General features: G+C 30.8%; 2 long non-coding RNA genes across 2 annotated transcripts; one reads left to right on the top strand and one right to left on the bottom strand.

Moving 5' to 3' along the window:
* Positions 1-54: 54 nt before the first annotated feature.
* Positions 55-1,683, bottom strand: LOC132732065 (uncharacterized). The gene is made up of 2 exons (XR_009625975.1): positions 822-1,683; positions 55-181 (listed from the first exon to the last, which is right to left on the bottom strand). It is a non-coding gene; the product is annotated as an uncharacterized LOC132732065 (long non-coding RNA).
* A 14,440-nt stretch (positions 1,684-16,123) lies between these two features.
* Positions 16,124-17,768, top strand: LOC132732064 (uncharacterized). The gene is made up of 3 exons (XR_009625974.1): positions 16,124-16,249; positions 17,229-17,380; positions 17,679-17,768. It is a non-coding gene; the product is annotated as an uncharacterized LOC132732064 (long non-coding RNA).
* The last annotated feature ends 2,673 nt before the right edge of the window (positions 17,769-20,441 follow it).

Below are 20,441 nucleotides of genomic sequence, written 5' to 3'. Positions count from 1 at the left end.
TCAATTAAAATTTTAGTAGGTTATACCTACAAAAACAAAGAGATAAGATAGAAATGTTTTTTTTCTTCAAAATTTATTCAGTTTTATTCAATGAATCACAAATTAATTCGTGTTTAACTGTTATATTGCTTTCTCTTCATGGAGACAAAATACCTTGTGAATTTTGATAAAGCCTATGGAACTGAAAATAAAGTCAAAATTACATGTCAAACGGTCGTAGTTATACAAACACACATATATTTTCTGTTCTTAATTATTATCTACTCATTTTCAACTTACATTTACGATAACATGGTATACCTAGATATTATGAATATGTTTATTCTGAAAGAAATTTGATAAACTTAAACTATGTAGTAAAATGAGGACAGATACAGTATCATATGATACGCCAAAGGTAAGGTTTAACGTTTAATCCATCAGCATACACTGAGGTGTCATAAAACTACTAAGCAAAGACCGATAACATATTGTGTGCCTATTTTTTATAGGCGCTTATAGAACTAAATTGCTTATAGAGCTAAATAGCTGTGTTCGCAGTATCATCGCACATATATAGACAATGCATTGAAGACGTTAGTAAATATATTTCTTATACATAAATGAGTAAATGTGTGAACAGTTACATGCGAAATAAAATACAAACATTTTGTAAAATTCGAAATAGTCAATTTTCTTCTCAGGCCTGTATGATTTTGTTTTATTTGCTGTTAATATCTATGGTTGTTACACACTGAAAATGCATTTTTATCTACAGTATTGTTTTAACCTAAATCAAGTGTGCAAATAATCATTGGTATACGAATATATAAAATAATTACAATTCATCACTTTAATCCCATCCTCCTCCTCCTCCCCATCGTCGTCTACAACAAAGCTGTTGTCTGTATCCACATCGTCCTCTCGGAAATTCTCCTCGCCAACAGTAACGTCTGCAGCTACAATGTCTACCACCACCACCACCAGGTGGTCGGTACTGGGCTGAAATATTTACAAAATAATGTTGTAACTTATCAAACTGTAACTCAAATACCATTATTTTTCTTCTACATTTTCTATAAACGTTTTATACCATTAAGCATAATTACCGCAAGGTAACATAATTCTTACATTATCAAGGTGGAAAAATTAGACGTAACAATTTATTGACATCAGTCATGAAACATTTATAACTGTACATGGCAGCAATATAACATTTTGTTACTTTTACAATATGTGATGTTCTTTCAAATTGATAAACAAAATTATAAATCAGAAAGTATATTATACACATCATTATACGAAAGCAATGTTGTAACGTGTACTTAATAATGTTTTTGTCGAAGATATTGCACAAAACCATAGACAATGTAACGGTTTGTGAAAAGCACAATGAGACTAAGAAATCCACATTTTTAATTCTTTAGAAATGTACAAAAATGCGTTTAAGATGTTTTATTAATATATTTAGAGTATGTTAGCTGTTTACATACTAATGAAAATAGCGCAAATTATCCAGAAATGTGTCGTTAAGATAGCAAAATTTGAACAAAATTGGCTTCAATACAAAAAAATAATTTACTATAAATTTACTAATTAACAACAGAGAAAAAGAAGTAAAAAGTGGTTCATCAATATGACAAATGTGTATTTCACAGAAACTAACAAGATACCAAAAATACAATGTTTTTGAAAAGTAAAATTGACTGCACTTCTGAGGTATAATGGGCCTTTAAAGACCAAGTATTTTTGACAACTTAGCAAAGATAATGAAATATGCAAATAGTCTACGATTATCTGGATCAACCTTATTAAATGCTTGCTGAAACTTTATAAATTTTGTCAATACTTGAAAAAATAACATAACCTTTTTAAAACGTTTTATTTGTTAAAAACGTCTGTCGTATAGTACAATGTAAATACATAATATGTTGTTACCTTCGGGCCAACCCTTTAAAGGAAGATCCCCCTTGGTGATGCACCCAAACCAAAAAATAAAACCAAAAAGCAACTTATTCATTTTTGGAAAAAAAGGGGTTAAAAACCTCACTTTTTTTTAAAAAAATTTCTTTAAACCAGATTCAATATAAATTTTAAAAAAATTTTTAACGATTTATTTTTAAGGTTTAACCCTTTTTCCCGGGAGGGTTTTCTATATTCTTTTTTTTATTTTGGTAAAAAACTGACGTTTTTTTGTTTTCAATAACAAACTTTGAAAAGGTTCGTTTCCCGGGTAAAAAACCCTTATACAAAAAATTTTTTCAAAACGTTTTGATTGGTCCCGGGTTTTAGGTCCCGTTTAAATTTTTAAAACTATTTATTGTACTTTAAAACATTTTTAAATTTTTCCAAATAAAATTAATTGTCATCATTAAAAATGTTTGCAACACAAGTTTACTATTAAAATGTTTACATTTGTTTTGTTGTATTGAATATCATTAATATTACGAAAAAAGTAATAACACAATTTTATAAACATATTTTTGTCATGTGCTGTTTAGCTGAAATACGAATTGAATTAACTATAACAGTTACAATATGTTCTTCTATTTTCTAAACACTTTTTAAGATGTACTGCTTGGTTTTCGAAAATATCTTCAGTTATTTTCTTGTTTAAATTGTACTATAAATACCTGGTGTCAATATCCACCTAAACATTTGAAAGACAAGGGCGTTCAATGAAATATATACTAGTATTTGATAAATTAACTGAAGTGTTTTCGGAATTAAAATATTTTGATAACTCATTTATAAGATTTTACATTTTTCATCAAACAAGCAATGCAACTTTCCCGCTGTATGATACAAATCACTTGGTTGAAGGAATATTTATTTTTTATTGAAAATCAAAATATGAGTAAAAATGTATTTGACTCTAATCATAGTACCCTTGCAACAAAAATGTGCAGTGTCAAAAAAAGTATTTTCTTCAGTAAATACATTGTTTGGCGGTTAATTAACGATAAGGAAGAACGCGACATTGCGAACTTTCAAGTAACGTCTTGAAAATTGAAAGTCTCAGACGTCTTGAAGATAAGTTAATTCATTGTAGAATTTATTTCAAAAATGTATTTTCAACCTTTGTTATACATTTGAATACATTTGTGAGAAACATATCTTACAACGCACTTTCTACAGAAAACATAAATTGTGATACTGCGTAAACACTAAAAAAAATCTAGATACTGCCTATACTTTCCACGAAGAAGTCTGTGATAAAGCTGTTAGCATGGGCGAACAAAGAAAATCAGGTCTTGTGTGTCGCCTCGGTAAATAAAAATTATTTAAGATGTACATCGAAAAGGTATAGATCGGAAATTAATTTTTACAATTTATGTAGTCAAGCGGCTTTTTCTTAGTATCATCATAAAACACATTGAAGCGTCAGTCTTCTAAACGCAAGTTTGAATGTCATAGTGGATTCATTCAAAACTTCCCATGATTTAAAATACAACATGAATAAAGAAAGAGAAAAAAAGAGAAAGAAATTCAGATATATCATTCAGGTTAAAAAGTGACCTTCACACTGTCAGACACTCTCAAATACCATGAAGGTAATTATCATGTTATATGGTTTAAGAAATAAAAATATAATAAAACAGATAACACCATAACATTTCATCATGATTAATTACATTTCCGTTCCTGATTCATTAACAAACGCATTAAATGATGAATTGAATTGTACAAGTTAATAATATTGTTTGTCACTAAACCTAATAAAGTTGTAAATTAAGATGTATCTTCAGTATGTGTTTATGTCCCACGAAATTTTAATTTTGTTTAATTTTCTTATGTTGTTTTAAAGTAATGGCATTACTTAATAGTTATATTGTACAAACACAGTTAATATATATATTATGACCGAAAGCTATTTGGTCATTTAGAATGAACATATTCGAACATTTTTTTTAATCTGACGAGAACAAAATATAATTAAAGATCAACTTCTCATTGATCATAACTTCTCAGTTTCATAGTTAATGGTGTATATAATATGATTGAATTAACATTCTCACATTGTCGTTTAGATGTTTCTAATCGTGATTACATTTCTGCCGCATCTGGTGGACATACCTAAAATAAGATATAAATTTTGCTATAACAAGTAAGTTATTTAAAAATGCAGTGTACAAAAATTTATTTTTAAGGTTTTTGCATAAATGAGTAAACAAATTTAAAATAAATATTAAACTTCAACCTTTTTGAGGATTCACAACTTTTTTAAGAGAGCATTCAATCTATGAAATCGATATGAAACCGATACCGATTGATAAAGTGAATTTTGAAAATGAGCGCGCATGGTATGTTGTCGATCTGACAATGGTAAACAATCTGACATTGTAAACAATAATTTTACTAATATTTCTAATCTTAAAGTCCAAATTAATGAAAAAGAACTCAAACTTCCTATTATGTATTGGATTCCTAAATTACATAAAAAACCTTACAAAGCCAGATTTATTGCTAATTCTACATCTTGCACTACAAGTAAACTTTCTATTTTATTGACGTCTTGTTTGACTGCCATTTAAACACATGTAATTAGATATTGGGATAAAGTCTATGAAAACACAGGCAAACATCTCTTTTGGTCAATTAAAAATTCTGGTGAAATCTTGGATAAATTCAAAATTAATAACTTTCAAGCTTCAACTGTCAGTACATACGATTTTTCTACACTTTATACAACTTTGCCACATAAATTAATCAATGATAAACTAATTTCCCTAATTCAGAAAACTTTTGCACGGGAAAAAGTTACCTTTCTAGCATGTAATTCTAACAAAGCTTTTTTTACTAACGGTATTGTTAAACATTATACTATGTGGACCTGTGACGAAGTTTGTAGAGCACTCTCTTTTCTTTTAGACAACATTTATGTCAGGTTTGGTAATACCCTATTTAAACAGATCATAGGGATTCCTATGGGTACTAATTGTGCACCCCTGGTCGCCGATTTGTTTTTGTACTGCTATGAAAGAGACTTTATGTTGAGTCTCTCTGAAGAGAAACAACAAGATGTTATAGTCGCATTTAATAATACTTCCAGATACCTTGATGATATTTTTAATTTAGATAATCCTTATTTTGATCAAATGGTGTCTGACATTTATCCGCATGAACTACAACTTAATAAAACGAACTCTTGAAATTTTAGTACATCATTTTTGGATCTTCATATTACTATCAACAACAATTCTATTCACACGAAAATTTATGATAAAAGAGATGACTTTGACTTTTGTATAGTTAATTATCCACATTTGGATGGAGACGTACCCCATGCAACATCCTACGGGGTTTATGTTTCTCAATTAATTAGATTCGCTAGAGCTTGTAACAACGTAAAGGATTTCAACGAGCGGAATATTTTTATTACCAGCAAGCTTCTAAAACAGGGCTACCGCTATCATAAATTACGGAAATATTTACTAAATTTTACAATCGTAACTTTGATTTAATTTCTAAATTCAATAGTGATTTAAAAACTCTTCTGCGACAAGGGATTAGCCAGCCTGGTTTTTTATGGCGATGTGGTTTACAAACTTTTTGGATCATGGTAAGATTTTGGGTCATGGTAATTTTTCTGCCGTTTTTACTAAAATTATTAAACGTTTTATTAAAAGAGGTTATGACCCTACTATTTTAAGACATACTGCATGTTTAGTGTTCAACCCTTTTACAGTTGGACACTACGCTTTCCTCTTTTGATTGCATCTGACGGACCAAGTGGGAGACTCTATGATGGATAGTTCGTAAAGCCCTTTGGGACTGAATTGTCTTAATGTTCGTCTTCTGCCTTGCTTCGTCGGGCCCTTGTAGGTGATTTTCTTGTTGCTCTGTCTTCCTTTAGGACATTGAGTACTTTTGTTATGGTCATTATACCCCCACAAACGAAGTTTAGGGGGGGTATATAGGAGTCAGCTTGTCGGTCGGTCGGTCGGTCGGTTGGTCGGTCGGTCCGTCCGTCGGTCGGTCCACATCATGGTTTCCGGACAATAACTAGAGTTTGGAATGAGGTATTGTAATCAAACTTGGTATATAGCAACCTTATGTGGAAACTCCGGTTGGTATTGCATTTGGACCCCCTGGGGTCAAGGTCAAGGTCACCGTTACTAAAAATAGAAAAATGGTTTCCGGACAATAACTAGAGTTAGGAATGAGATATTGTTATCAAACTTGGTGTATAGCAAGCTTATATGAAGACCTGGGTTGGTATTGCATTTGGACTCCCTTGGGTCAAGGTCAAGGTCACCGTTACTAAAAAATAGAAAAATGGTTTCCGGACAATAACTTGAGTTAGGAATGAGATATTGTAATCAAACTTGGTGTATAGCAAGCTTATATGAAGACCTGGGTTGATATTGTTTTTGGACCCCCTGGGGTCAAGGTCAAGGTCACCATTCCTAAAAATAGAAAAATGGTTTCCGGACAATAACTAGAGTTAGGAATGAGATATTGTTATCAAACTTGGTGTATAGCAAGCTTATATGAAGACCTACGTTGGTATTGCATTTGGACCCCCTGGGGTCAAGGTCAAGGTCACCATTCCTAAAAATAGAAAAATGGTTTCCGGACAATAACTAGAGTTAGGAATGAGATATTGTAATCAAACTTTGTGAAAAGCAAGCTTATTTGGAGACCCCAGTTGGGATTACAATTAATTGAAATATTTCTTTGTACACAGTTGATAGTTTGTGTTGAAATTTTTCTTCAGACTACTTATTTTTCAAAAAGTTGCTGGTGGGGGTATTAATCACCTTCAGTGATAGGTCTAGTTGGGTTTACTTTTATATGTTTCTACATGATCATTTTAGTGTTTTACTTATTTAACCTTTTGTAACCATGACAACTGTTAGAATTTCACTTGGCGGGGATTCATTTTATTTACACTGTCTCGTTTATAGGAACATGGTGGGGCTAAGAGCGAGGTTTGGTGCACCATTAACCGGTTTAAACTCCCCAGCAGTCATTATTATGCTGCTGACCGTTCCAAGGCGGCGCCCCACTGTGTTCCTCAGATGTATGTCTATGTTGTTTCATACTGTTTTGGTGACACTGTTGCTTGTGTCCCTTGTTGTTTTCTCGTCTACGGTAAGTATCTGCCCCATTGCCTCTAGTTTTTATTTCTTTGATTAACCCCCCCCCCCTTCCCCCGGTCTCCTGTCCCCTTCCCCTTTGTGGGCCTATTATTATTTTCTTTGAATTCCTAATCAGTTACAAATTATTTATCATTTAATGATTAACGTGTCGTTGCCCTGCCCTTTTTATGTTTGGGGTCCGCCTGGGCTCCTTGCCATTGGTTCTTGTGGCTGGGTCATGGGGGGTTGCGTTCATTGAACGCCGCCTTTCCTTGTTGATCTTGTTTTTCATATTTTTTAATTTATCCAGGGTATTTTTTTTATTCTTGTTAACTTTGATAACACTGCTATCTGATGTTTTCTTTAAAATATCACAATGTAAGTCGTGCTGTGTATAATAGTCAGACTATTGATTTGTACTGATCATGAATGTGGGATAATTAAAAATTTGAGGACTTTACACAACTACGTTATTTAAAATTTATTTCTTGCTTTTTAAAAATACGTTTTTTTATTCCTATGAGAATAAACCCATGTTGCATGTTATATGTTCTATTAAGTTGGAATAAGAACTCTACATTGTTCTAAAGTTTTCAAATCATTGAAGTTTTTTCGCAATAAATATAATTTTTTATGCATTTGTTAACTTGTATTTATTAATGCTCTCGACAACAGATGAATGGCTCTATATGGCAACTGTAAAAGGACCAAAATTCATCTTATTATCTTCTACCTTTGGAAGCAGTCAGATGTCAGTTAGATCAATGTCCTAAAGTATATTTTAAGAATTGTGCACAGACATCCTTTATTTGTTTACATATTTCTTTAATATTTAGTTGGAAAAATAATTTGCATGGTCTTCTTCTTATGTATTGAGATTGGGTCAGTAAGCCATGGTCACGGGTGTCTTAAATATATTTCTGAATATTTACTTACACAGCCACTATTTTTTGTCTATTTTTTACATTTGGAAGGATGATTACTTGTGTGGTCTTCTTCTTTTGGATTGAGCCTTGGGTTAATCGTGCCCAGGTGACAAAGAAGGGGTCAGTAAGGTTAAGGCCATCAGTGCTTAAAGTAGATTTTGACACTTTTGCACATAAAGCCTTTATTCAATTACAGATGTTTTTCATATTTCGTAGGCAAATAATATTCTTGGTCTTTTCTTTTTGATTGAGCTAGGGGTCAGTTGGTTCAATGTCACCAGTGATAATGAAAGTTGATTTTAACAGTATTGCTAATTATTTGTCGATACATGTCTTTGGATTGAATCAGTGGATCAATTGGCCAAGGTCAAGGTCAGGGTACCAGCTTTACATTTTGCAATGTTACATGAGTAACCTTTTCTTTTGACAGATGTCTTTTACTTTTGGAAGGAACATAAATTGACAAGTCTTCCACCTTTGATAGGAGTAAAGGTATTGTGTTTTTAACGTCCACATGTCTTTAGAAATGCCGGTACCTAGTCGCCAGTTTTTCATCAAACATACACATGTTTTTTGCGCTGAAACTCGTCACATTCCGTAGAATAGTACATGCATACGAATATGCTTAATGAATAACAAAACAAAGGGGCGTAAACTACAAAATGACACCGATAAGACAGAGGGATAATTGAGATAATCAATTTATTTATATTGATTCCTAAAAAAGAGTTCGATGTATGAAGTTATTGCGAATGTTGCTCTTAAATCCTTCTCGACCCTTAACTATGCTTCAGTACACATAAAGTAATACACGTTAAACACCACGAAACAGTTTATTGCATTTGTTGGTTTTAAAAGATTAGCACATATTATAAGAATGAAAGACATAATGTCAAATTGCCTATCTAATAAAATCAAATGAAGCACATCAGTATGTATGATGCAGTAGTTGACAAATATAATTATTTGTTTCCGATAAATGTAATATTTCCGATTTATAAATGTCGGTTTTAGTATATTTTAAAAAATCCTCAATGTTTAAGATAAACGAAAAGCTTTTGATATAAAATGAAACCATCATCTTATACTGTCTGTAAATACTTATAGTAAAATGTTAAAGGCATTGATGTTATCATATGGCAAAATGAATGTAATGTGTAACGAATATTATCCTATATTTAGTAATTTATCGTAGCAATACTGGTTATCAGATATACAAATCACTTTTAGGATTGCAAGATTTCCAATAATATCTAATAATTTAATTTATATGTTTTTCTTTTGACAACCACATATAAAGATGTATCCCGTACGCAAATTAACGTAAAATTTACATTTATGTCAAAGTGTAAAATGTAATTGATTGTAATAACGTTTTTAATAGCCTTGAAACGAATTAATAAGGCATTACATAGGATTTGTAATTATATGACCGCAATATATTGTAAATATTCATCACAATAGTATCTACAATAATTATGATGCTTATGAAATAAGAATGTTAATTAGAAAGTACACTTATCCAGTATAACAAGACAAACACATCTATGGTAATGTTGTTAAATTTGTTGAACATTTAGAAGAAAAAGCAACAAGTTTTCAATTTGAATGAATTTTATTGCTTTCTGTTGTTGTACAATATTTGCAAGATTGTAAGAGGTCGCTATCTCCTGATAGTTACAGTCTAAGAATAAATTATAACTAACAATAATGCATAACTCTTAAGTGTTTTTTCTTGCTATGTTTTAACACAAGTGATAATTTTAGCTATAAAGTTTATAAGAACCGTTTGTCATTTTAATATAATCATAAAATGAAAGCTCGTTCAAACATAAAGATCACAAATAAACTAACGACAATATCATTTCTTTTAAATGATAGAAATATAAAAAAAAAACGCTACTGCAAAAACATGCGCATTATCGTATTTCTGTGAATAGATTGTAAAAAAGACCCTACAAGAATATCTTCAGTTGTAAGGTATGTTTTATTTAAGAAATAACATCGGCCTGAGAGGTGTATATCGGCTATTTAACACCGGTTTTGTCGTTTTGATGCGTAAAAATTAACCACTCAGGCCTACGGCCTTCGCGGTCAAGTCCTACGCATCAAAACTCCAGGCCGATGTTATTTCGATTCTAACACGATAAAATAAGGAAAACCATTAATGTTATTCTTCAAGCGGAAATAACTTTTGGTGCCGATTTTCGCATTACGATGTTCGATCTTCGCACCCTTCTGTGGCGAAGATATAGAAATTATTAAACAAAAGAAAAATTGAGAAAAAAAACGTTATTTTATCAAGTTTTCAACAATAAAAACTTACGTCGTATTGTGTTTACATCAGCGGCCCATTTATCATTCTTGTATGTATGAAATAACGTCAGCTTGTTTATCAATGAGTTGTTTACTTAGGATGACCTCATTACGCTGCTTACGGACTGGCGCCGTTTTGTCAAAATATTTATTAACTGATATGGATCTAATACGTGGCGTTAGTGTATGTGAGATATAATTTCGGTATTGTATGAAAAAAAAACATGATACGAACTGAAAATATAAATAAAAATGTTTTTTATTGTTGCTTTAAAATGCTTTGTAAACTATACAATCGAGGGTGAAAACATAACAGCGCATATACAAGTAGTCCCTAACCGGTGTTTATTGGCAGTTTAACACCAGTTTTTTTCCTTCTTTGTCTATAGTGACAAAATCACGTGAGTGTTAGAACTTTGGGTATATACACCGTATTTTATTAGACATTGTGTTTACCCAGGTATAATCCAGCAATGATTTAGACTAGTATTGCATTACGAGTCCTGACATCAATAATTTTCCACCCCCCCACACACAAACAAAACTGGGTTTAGGTAATAAACACGAATGACAGTATAAATCGTACTACGACAAGCAGTAAATATGCGCAAAAGTAAAATGAACCATTTTTATTACCTAAATAACTTTATTTATTTATCATTTGAATATATTCAAATCAAACATATGCTTCTGGATAGCTATTTGAAATGAAACTGATAACTTATACTTTAGACACTATGTGTTTATTACATGCATAATTATGTTCATGAAACTTATTTTTGCAAATCACGCCCGAAACTAATGTCAGATTACAGCAATCAGTCAATCTAAAAATGATCCATAACAATCTCTATATAAGAGAGTGACACAATCTAGGGTTATGATTAAATTTTACAAACAATTTTGGATCATCTTTTCAGTATACAAACTGCATTCATTGTAGGCTGTAAAACATACCTCGATCCATGTTATCAACGTTGTATCTTTCGGTATAAAAATACACTTTTTTGTCAAACGTGTGAGGAGGCTATTGATAAAATACGATAAGCAAGATCAACAAGGAAAGGTGGCGTTCAATAAACGCAACCCAAACAATAAACAAAACCAAAGGTCAATATATTTGCTTAGTAATACGATCTATTTACAATTCGTTCACATGTCAGTTTTTAAGTTATAAAAATCGAATGACACTCATCCGCTAAATAATTAAGGTATTTAAAGAAAATACCCAAATGTTTGAGAAGAGCTTAATATGTTTTATTTCTTTAATTGTGTTAAAGTATAAAAACAACATTATGCATTTACATATATTTTTTCTTGTTATCATGTTTGTTAATTTGTTATCAAACTTTCATGTCGCGCATTTTTTAAAATGTTTTATTAGGTTTATACAACTAAAGTCCTACACCTCACATCATTTAAAGATGTGCTAACTTAACGCGACGTGGGCTTAACATTAAACAGCTTGTGATTAAGACAAACTGGGTCTTTTTTAGTTGATCAGACAAATCCAAATAACTAGACTTTATTTGATATATGAAAATAAAAGAAAATTTGAACAAAGTATTTCCATAGATCCGGTATCTAGCTAGATACATACTATTGTTAAACATAACAAATGTAAACCACTTTGCTGTTTTAAATCCCATTAATGCGACCACAATGATGTTGACAACAATGTTATATTGTGATATAAGCATTTTATTCACATAAAATATGATAAACAAAATCAACAAGGAAAGGCGGCGTTCAACGAACAAGGACAACATAAATAAATAAAAAATAACGTGATTAACTTATATATCTGGGACAACGTTATCCAACATTTAAGAAAAAAAACGGACACAAAATGTGGACTTTATTTTGATTGCAACAATATCAGTAGTTTTTGCACATTAATAGGAAATGATTTATTGCTATTAACAATATTACTGGTTTGACTGCAGCTCAATGTTAATATGTCCTGACGTAGCTGAATGTAATTGTGACCATTTTACAACTTATTGTAAAATACAATGAATTTGATTAAATTGATAATTTGTCAACGTAGATGTTTCCATTTATGGTCAAATTAACTAATTCAAACAGTTTGTAACACTCACAAAATCAATCAATCAATCAATATAGAAAAAAAAGTGTTTTCTTCAAATAACAGATATAGTTCAGCACAGTGTATAACATTGAATTAATAAAATCTCTTCTCAATACTTCTTAATAGTCATAAAATGTAAAGCATATTGGGTTTATAAGAACAAAACCATTATTCATTTCGAACCAATCAATTAAATATCAACTTGTATTTAATGATTTTTTAAATGACATTTAAATTGTACAAAACCTTGATAAAAATACCAACAGTAGAATTATTTTATTATCCTTTTGTAGCCTTATTAAGAGCCATATGATTATATCGAATCACACTTGAGTTCGTTTACATAATGAAATACGACCTTGCAATTTATAATTATGTGGTTAAACTCTTTACGTTGTCACCTATCCTTTGTAACATATACATTTGCCCATCACAGTTGAAGAGGGACATTTGATTCTCACAGTCAGGGACTTTGGATTCTTCCGTGTGAGGACGCTATGCATCTAGCTTACGGATTTCGGCAACTCTGCTCAAATGGAACAATGCATCAATTAAACTGAATAATCGCCATGTAAATATTTTACTGTGTTTGTGCGACGTACATCCTAACCGGAATAATAAATAAAGACATATGAAACATTCTAATGATTCATGTTGTTGTAATGTATAATAGCACAACAATAACAAGAACAACACAAAGAAGTACAAATAAACATAACAAAAGGTCTCTTGCGAGCTGTGATGTAATTTCCCTTTACTTAAACGGTTCCTTTGTCAATATATGTAACTCTTAAACCCTCAATTAATAATCAATACAATCCTTTCGCATTTCTTTCCGATATTACAAGTTTGACATCGTTTCTCTTATTTAAAATCTGCCTCATGGATGCTGACGTCAAGTTAATTTCAAATGCAATTTCAAGTAATTTTTAAATGCAACAAATAAAAACGTCATTAACACCTGAATGTTTTGTTATGATTCACTTTTGAAATATATTTAATACCTTTCATGGTGATATGAAGATTTGAATTGGCATTCTGATTACTTTGTCTTTGGTAATATCTAAAAAGAAAAAAATCTAGAACATGCTTTTATTTTCAAGTCAAATCGTCAATACAAATGTTCCAGTCTGGCTTTTCTTTCTTGCAAATATATCAAATAAAGCCACAGAAACATGATTATACATTGTTTATTGAATGAAAGATACAGTTAAACAAATACACCTAACTATTGAATTCGCCGATTACACATTGACAATAAATGTCCGCTATTATTAAAAAAAATATCATTTGTTTCCGCCATACCTTGTTTAGATTATTTTATTCATATAGTTCGAGAAAGCCCTAGTTTTAGTTTTATGAAGAAAATCTGAATGTGAAATTTATTGATGTTGGTTATGATATTATGATTATAGTTATGAATGTAAGCAAATAATCTTTATAGTCTCACAGAAATCTAGATCATGAGTGATCCGGTCAGTTGTTATTCATATAAACACTCCTCGCATGTTCTGTATAACGTCTGTCCTAGTCAATACTATATTCTGAAAATCTCAAATGCGTAAGACAAGCCCAAGAAAAGACAATTAATCCATTTATAGAAGGGCCAAACATGAGTTTTATAGTGTAAAATGGATTTAGAAAATGTGTGATGCCCATCCCCCTTAACACAAAAAAGGTTAAATGTGAAATAATTTGTCATGAAGGTAGCAAAATGTAAACAAAATCTATCTTAACTTTCATACAAAAACTAAATAATTAGAACAGTACTAAATGACAAAATGCAAAGGAAGCAAAAGATGACCCAGTTTTATGACAAATGAGTAAGTATTTAGATTCTGTGACAGGAAACAAAATGATAACATTTAATTGGTCCTTAAATTAAGCTGATTATTTACCATCGACAAATAAACAGTACAATTCAAATTCAGCTAAATATGTTTGCTATTGTTTACCAGTATATGGAACTTGGAGTTATTGTGGCAGTGCAAGTTGTCATTAATTAGCATAAATTATATTTTTAATACAGTGCATATAAATCGTGTGTTAATGATATAGTCAGCGTTTCCTTCTCAATATGATGTAGCAAATAATATAATTATTTGAATGTATAATAAATGTACATAATGAAAACATAACAGTAGACGCAAATTCATTACTGCTTTCATAAAATGATGATAAGACTGGTTTAACATTTCGCATTCATGCTATATAATCAAAATATTTATCAATAAACATAATCTTCTAATCTTTTATTGAAAAAAAAATCATTGCAATGTACTGAACGAGTAGCTTTAATAAAAATACACAAGTAAAATAAAGAGATTTTAACGAGAAAACACATTTCTGTAATCTGAACTATAAATCTGTTGCTTTGTTTTCTTTAAAACATATCATTATCATGATCAGCGATTGTTTTCAGTCTGTAATTGGTTTCTATGACGGTTAGATAAAAGCATTATTATATTGCTGTATAATTGTATATATTTTAAACTACTTGCGAAGCGGAAAAAAAACCTAAAAAAATATTGCCAAATTTCTGGCATTCAAAAAGTTATATTTTACCTAAACTCGTTTTCAAAGCACAAGTTTGTATCATGGTTACGATAAAATGTACATGTGTAGCCCAAGGAGGTGTAACTTTTGTCGTTTAGCATATTGTTTATGCCATTAACATCATTATCGTGTAACATGGCGTGTAAAAAAATGACAATTATGATAATGATATATTGATAATGCAAAGTATTAAAGTTATCACTTAAGTTATTTAAGATTTAAATAGATATGTCAAAATGAGAGAACTGTTCTCCATTTTAACATGATGTATCAAAAGAAATAAATCAAAATTACACATTATTATATTCATTCCCTTCCTTTAGAATTACACCGCATCGAATATAATAAAAGATCTTAATACAATAATATATAATTATCGCTTGATATTACTTATTTGCATGGACTTGAAATACTGAATTAGTCATTCGAATAAGTTGTACACCATATTGGATTATATTTGTATATTCCATTCTTAGAAGCACGAGCACCTACCAGAAATTTGGTATCCGTACATTGGCTAGGTTTCCTTCATTGAGATTATGTCATGAAATTACTTAGTGTCATAGAAACTTTAACTAAATGGAAGTTAGTTAATTACTGAGGCATTTTTTATTGTTTTAAGCTCGTACACAGTCATAAAAATACTTATAATATGTTTGAAGATTTTATGAGTAGACAACTTTTTAGTAAAGTTATAAGATAATTTTACATCAAAATATCAAAGGAGAAAAATCAAATTAAACATGATATTGATCCTAAGACTTAATGACCCAGTTCTTACAAATATATTTTAAAACGTTTCGTTGGACTCGCAAAGATAGGGTTAACAACGGTAACCAGAACAATATACATTGGTAAGAATTGAAATGTACTGTTTAATGTACGTACACATTATAACGAATAAAAACATTTAAAATATGATATTATTTACTTAGTCTGTTTGTATGTAATTGGAAATGCAACATTACATTTCACCTTTGGCTAAAACATAAAGATTTCAAATTAAACATGAATGTTGCATCTAAAATTTTCCTAGCTCGTGCTTTTATTTGCACACAACATTATTTTTTACAAGGTAAAACAGAGATATCTACAACAAGGTACATCATGAATCAACTGTATCCTGCTTGAGATTTCTATATAAGATGTTCAAATTCATTGCAAGTATCATTTCTGTAACGGCCTTTAGTAATTCAGTTGAAGACAAACACTGTATGACAGAATGAACAAGTTGATGTTGGCTTTACTGTTGGTGGGTTGCGTCACCATAGTTATTCTTCCAGATTCTGCTTCAGGTAAGTGCATCATTTTTCTGTAATTTTCATTACGATAGCGTATTATGACAAGATCGATCATATACTCACAACATTGACAGCTTGAATTATCTTTTTAACTTGCATTGTTTGAATAACGATAATTATTTAGGGAACAAACTTATTGTTTTTTTCTTTTAAATGAGATAACCTAATAGGCTTCTTTTGACGAGTGGTTAAAGCGCCGGCTTCAAATGAACCACGCTAGGGACTTCGAATGTCATGTAAGGAAGCTATCCTGCTAGCTTAAGGATTCTCGTTGATACTCAGGTGTTTGCTTTGTACCTGAAATAATGCAAGAAAGGTCACCTCAACAAAACTTTGTACAGTAGAACAGTATGAAAGTTTTTTTAATAGTGTTGGTGTGTCTCAAAATCCAACAAATACAACAAATCATTCATTTACTGTCTTAAAATGTTGTTAATCTATTAATACGTAAGGTCATGTATGCAACTATAAACCATTTTAAAGTACAGACAAACGATAGTTGATGCATAAATTGTAGAATATTAAATAAATCATACAAAATTTGATCTCATTAATATAATACATTAACAGTGAGAAAGTTTTTTTTTTTTGAAAATGATAAGTGATACAAATGTGATAGGTTGAAACTAATTTTAAAGTTCAGTTAATTGTTATTTATTCATTTAATATTTGAAATAAACCAACCAAAATCACAATAAGGTCGGTCAATATTTTCCGTATTGGCAAAGACCAGAATAGTTATTTATCTTGACAAATGGGTATAACAAAAAATAAAACAAAAATAAAACAAAAGAGAAGATAAAAAACAACAACAATTAACATCATCATTAAAATATGACACATACTTTTTAATACATATATTATTTTAAGTTTAATAAAGGAATATGTAAAACTATTTAAATTTGAAGGGCAGATGTAAATATTTTATAAAATAAGAAATGTTTTCACGTTGCCTAAACAAAATATTTTACAGCCCAACCAGGCGGACTCGGAAGGCGTTGTTTCTGCCGATTCCGCTGTAGGTATGGAGAACAGTATAATGGCTCATGTGGATATAACCGAAGTCGTTGCTGCACGAGATATTATGGATAGGCTGAGGAAAGAAAAGCTGATGCATGATAAAATGTAAGGCCACTTTCATTTGATATGTCAAAAAAGGAATATTATCATTTTGAATGTATAACTTGTCAATAATAGTTATTTTGATGTTTTTTTCTTGTGCTCTGGTAATTAAATATAATTTTTAATAGATAAGAACGCGATAATGTATCTACAATGTCAACTTTTTGTATTTGTGTATTTGATTAATGCAAAATCTCCGTTGTATCTCATCCGAAAAAGATGTTTTGATATCATTTTTTATATTACAGATAATAAAACAAACTTTTACATATCTACATATTTCTAATTATATTTATTACAGGTATAGGATCTGATGATGCAGTGTTTTTATTTGATAACCATTGACATGTTTTGGCTTCGAAATGATCAAAATAAACTAAACTATTCTTCACATGCTTGTCATTTGTTTTCTGACAAATAGATATTAAATACTTTCTCTTTTTTTAAAACAAATAAACAATGTGTAATGATTGTATCCGGAAATTTGAAAAAAAAACAACAAAAAAACAAAAAACAACAACACAACAACTTCTCAATATTCAGCCCAAAATAAAACAGGTCAAAGGTAGGAAATATTAAAACGCTTGATATTTAATTCAGCATTTAATTTTGTTTAAGATGTGATGATAGATCTTACATTTGGCAGTCCAGATACTGTCAATAGCCTTTATGACTACATGCAAAGAATAATAATCAGTTGACTTTAATTGAAACAAAAAAGTGCGGTGTGATCAAACTTTCATCATGTCTCACTTTATTCATTTATACAAGTCCATTGCAAAAATTGACCATGGTAATCTAAGGATAAACATGGGTAAAAGACAAAGAAGGCCGGGTTGCATTTGTATACCAAATATCATGAGCCTGTGATAGTATGAAAATTGACCATGGGACCACGTGTTAATGCTGTTTCTCAAATACCAAGAGGGTGTGATAAGTAGTTGCTGAGAAAACTGTTGCGAGAATTTCCTACCATTGACCATTAATGTTGAAATTTTAACTAAGCCGATAAACAGGAAGTGGATGAGCAATATACCTGAAATCGAATCCCACGATATGGGACTACATGTTAATGATGTATACCAAATATCAAGAGACTGTGATAAGTAGTTGCTGAGTAACCTGTTACGATTCTTTTCTCAGCCCTCTCAAGCCATTTACCATACTATAACCCGGGTTATCACACAAAATTATACATCTTTCTTAAATTAACAAGAAAAACAAACAAACAATAATCACCACTATCCTCAATATCACCATCACAATGTCATCAACAACCCATTCAAAGCTGCAGCCTTCCAATCATCATCATTCACATCATCCATATGATTATGATTATCATAATACTAATGAGGCTTGTCATAATTATTATCATTCTTATCTATACCATCATCATTATCATCACCATTTTTCCAAACTACATTTCAATCAAGTTAATTATCGTCAACATAATCGTTCACTCCGAATCATCCTACTTCTCATCAAAATCAACAACTTTCCCATCACCCAAATCATCATCACACCATCTGAATTATCATTCTTTAAATCATCTTCCACAATCATCTCAAAAAGCATATTATCATGATCATGATCATCATAATAATAATATAATAATAATATTGATGATGATGATGATAATAATAATAATAATTATAATTATAGTAGTAATTATTATTATCATTATCATCATCATCAACATCATCATCTGCCCTGTTATCATCAATATCATTATCATCACCTCAATAATCTTCATCATTATCATTGTCATCATCGTCATTATCATTGCAATATTCATCACAGCCATCAGTAAATACAGTAACTAACTACAATCAATGTCATTATCATCACTTCCTTAATCAACAATGTTTCTGTTAATAAAATATGTAAACATATAGTGGATGACACGTTAGACATGTTGAGTATAGCAAAATAAGTGATTAGTAGACTCCTTAAAATGTTCACCTTGGACCTCTGGACCTCTACATACTTTCCAAGCCTCAGAATCCATTCCACAAAAACATTTACCTGTTCTTTGTGTTAACTGTTTATACACTGGTAGAAAGTGCTTCCGACGGCACATCGGGTTTCGAACTGGTGACCCCGTAGGCAAGATCTAATGTACTGATTTAAACTCACAAGATGAGAGGTTAGGACTATAAACGGGATGTAGCATCGATTTTCTGCTCCTCTAAGTACGCTTTAACAACTACTGACCGGTGCAAATATGATTTATTATGGAGTAATTTGATTCTGCGCACCCGGACCTTGGGTTTTTTGTAATGTATTAATTAATCAATGCAATTAAAGTAAAATGTTTTAGTGACAAAACCCCTCTCAGGCACTCCGACACGGGCCACTATTCAATTACTGTCAAGAAATAGAGCGTACATATTTTTTTAAATGTTACTGCTACGTCGAACAACAACTAAGCGATCGCTGTTTTCACCTACCCACAATTTATTACTGAATTTATTGTAGGGTAATTTTATGAATGACATACGTTATAAATGAAACAAGTATAATTACTTTATATTAGGTGGATTTAATTCTGCTTCAGCAATAATATTACGAAAAGTAACTAAATTTTGAGTCACACTATACTCGGCATTAAGCTAGAATTTATATTAACAATATTGGCATATATATTTTCTGTTACTATTTAAGCATATGTTTTAATTTCTTTTTTTTTGTTCACAGTTATATTTTAGCAGCATACGCAGCGCGTTAACTGGAGCTCTGGTATTTATAACCCGCATCGCATCCCGGCTCATGCCTGTTGATTGGCTAATTTGTTTTTAGGGTTTAATTATTGTGACGACAGAGGAAGGGAAAGCGATAGAAATGTCACATTTAGATGCTCGTTTATTGGTTACTTTTTTCTAGGATTTCATATTGTGACAACAGGTAACGTGTTTTGTTATTAAATGTGATAAAAAAGAAAGAGCATCAAAACACTTATAAATCTGATTTATACTCGGGAGCTATGCCCCCTCGAACATCAGATCGTGTTTCGATGCTTTTTCTATTGCATATACATATATAAACTGAAAAGTAAACATCCATA

This window comes from Ruditapes philippinarum, unplaced genomic scaffold, assembly GCF_026571515.1.
Source record: "Ruditapes philippinarum isolate M1 unplaced genomic scaffold, ASM2657151v2 ctg6728_1_1_1_1, whole genome shotgun sequence".
Classification (NCBI taxonomy): Eukaryota; Metazoa; Mollusca; class Bivalvia; order Venerida; family Veneridae; genus Ruditapes; species Ruditapes philippinarum.
Note: the sequence above shows the minus strand (reverse complement) of the source record. Positions and strands in the feature narration are given on the sequence as shown.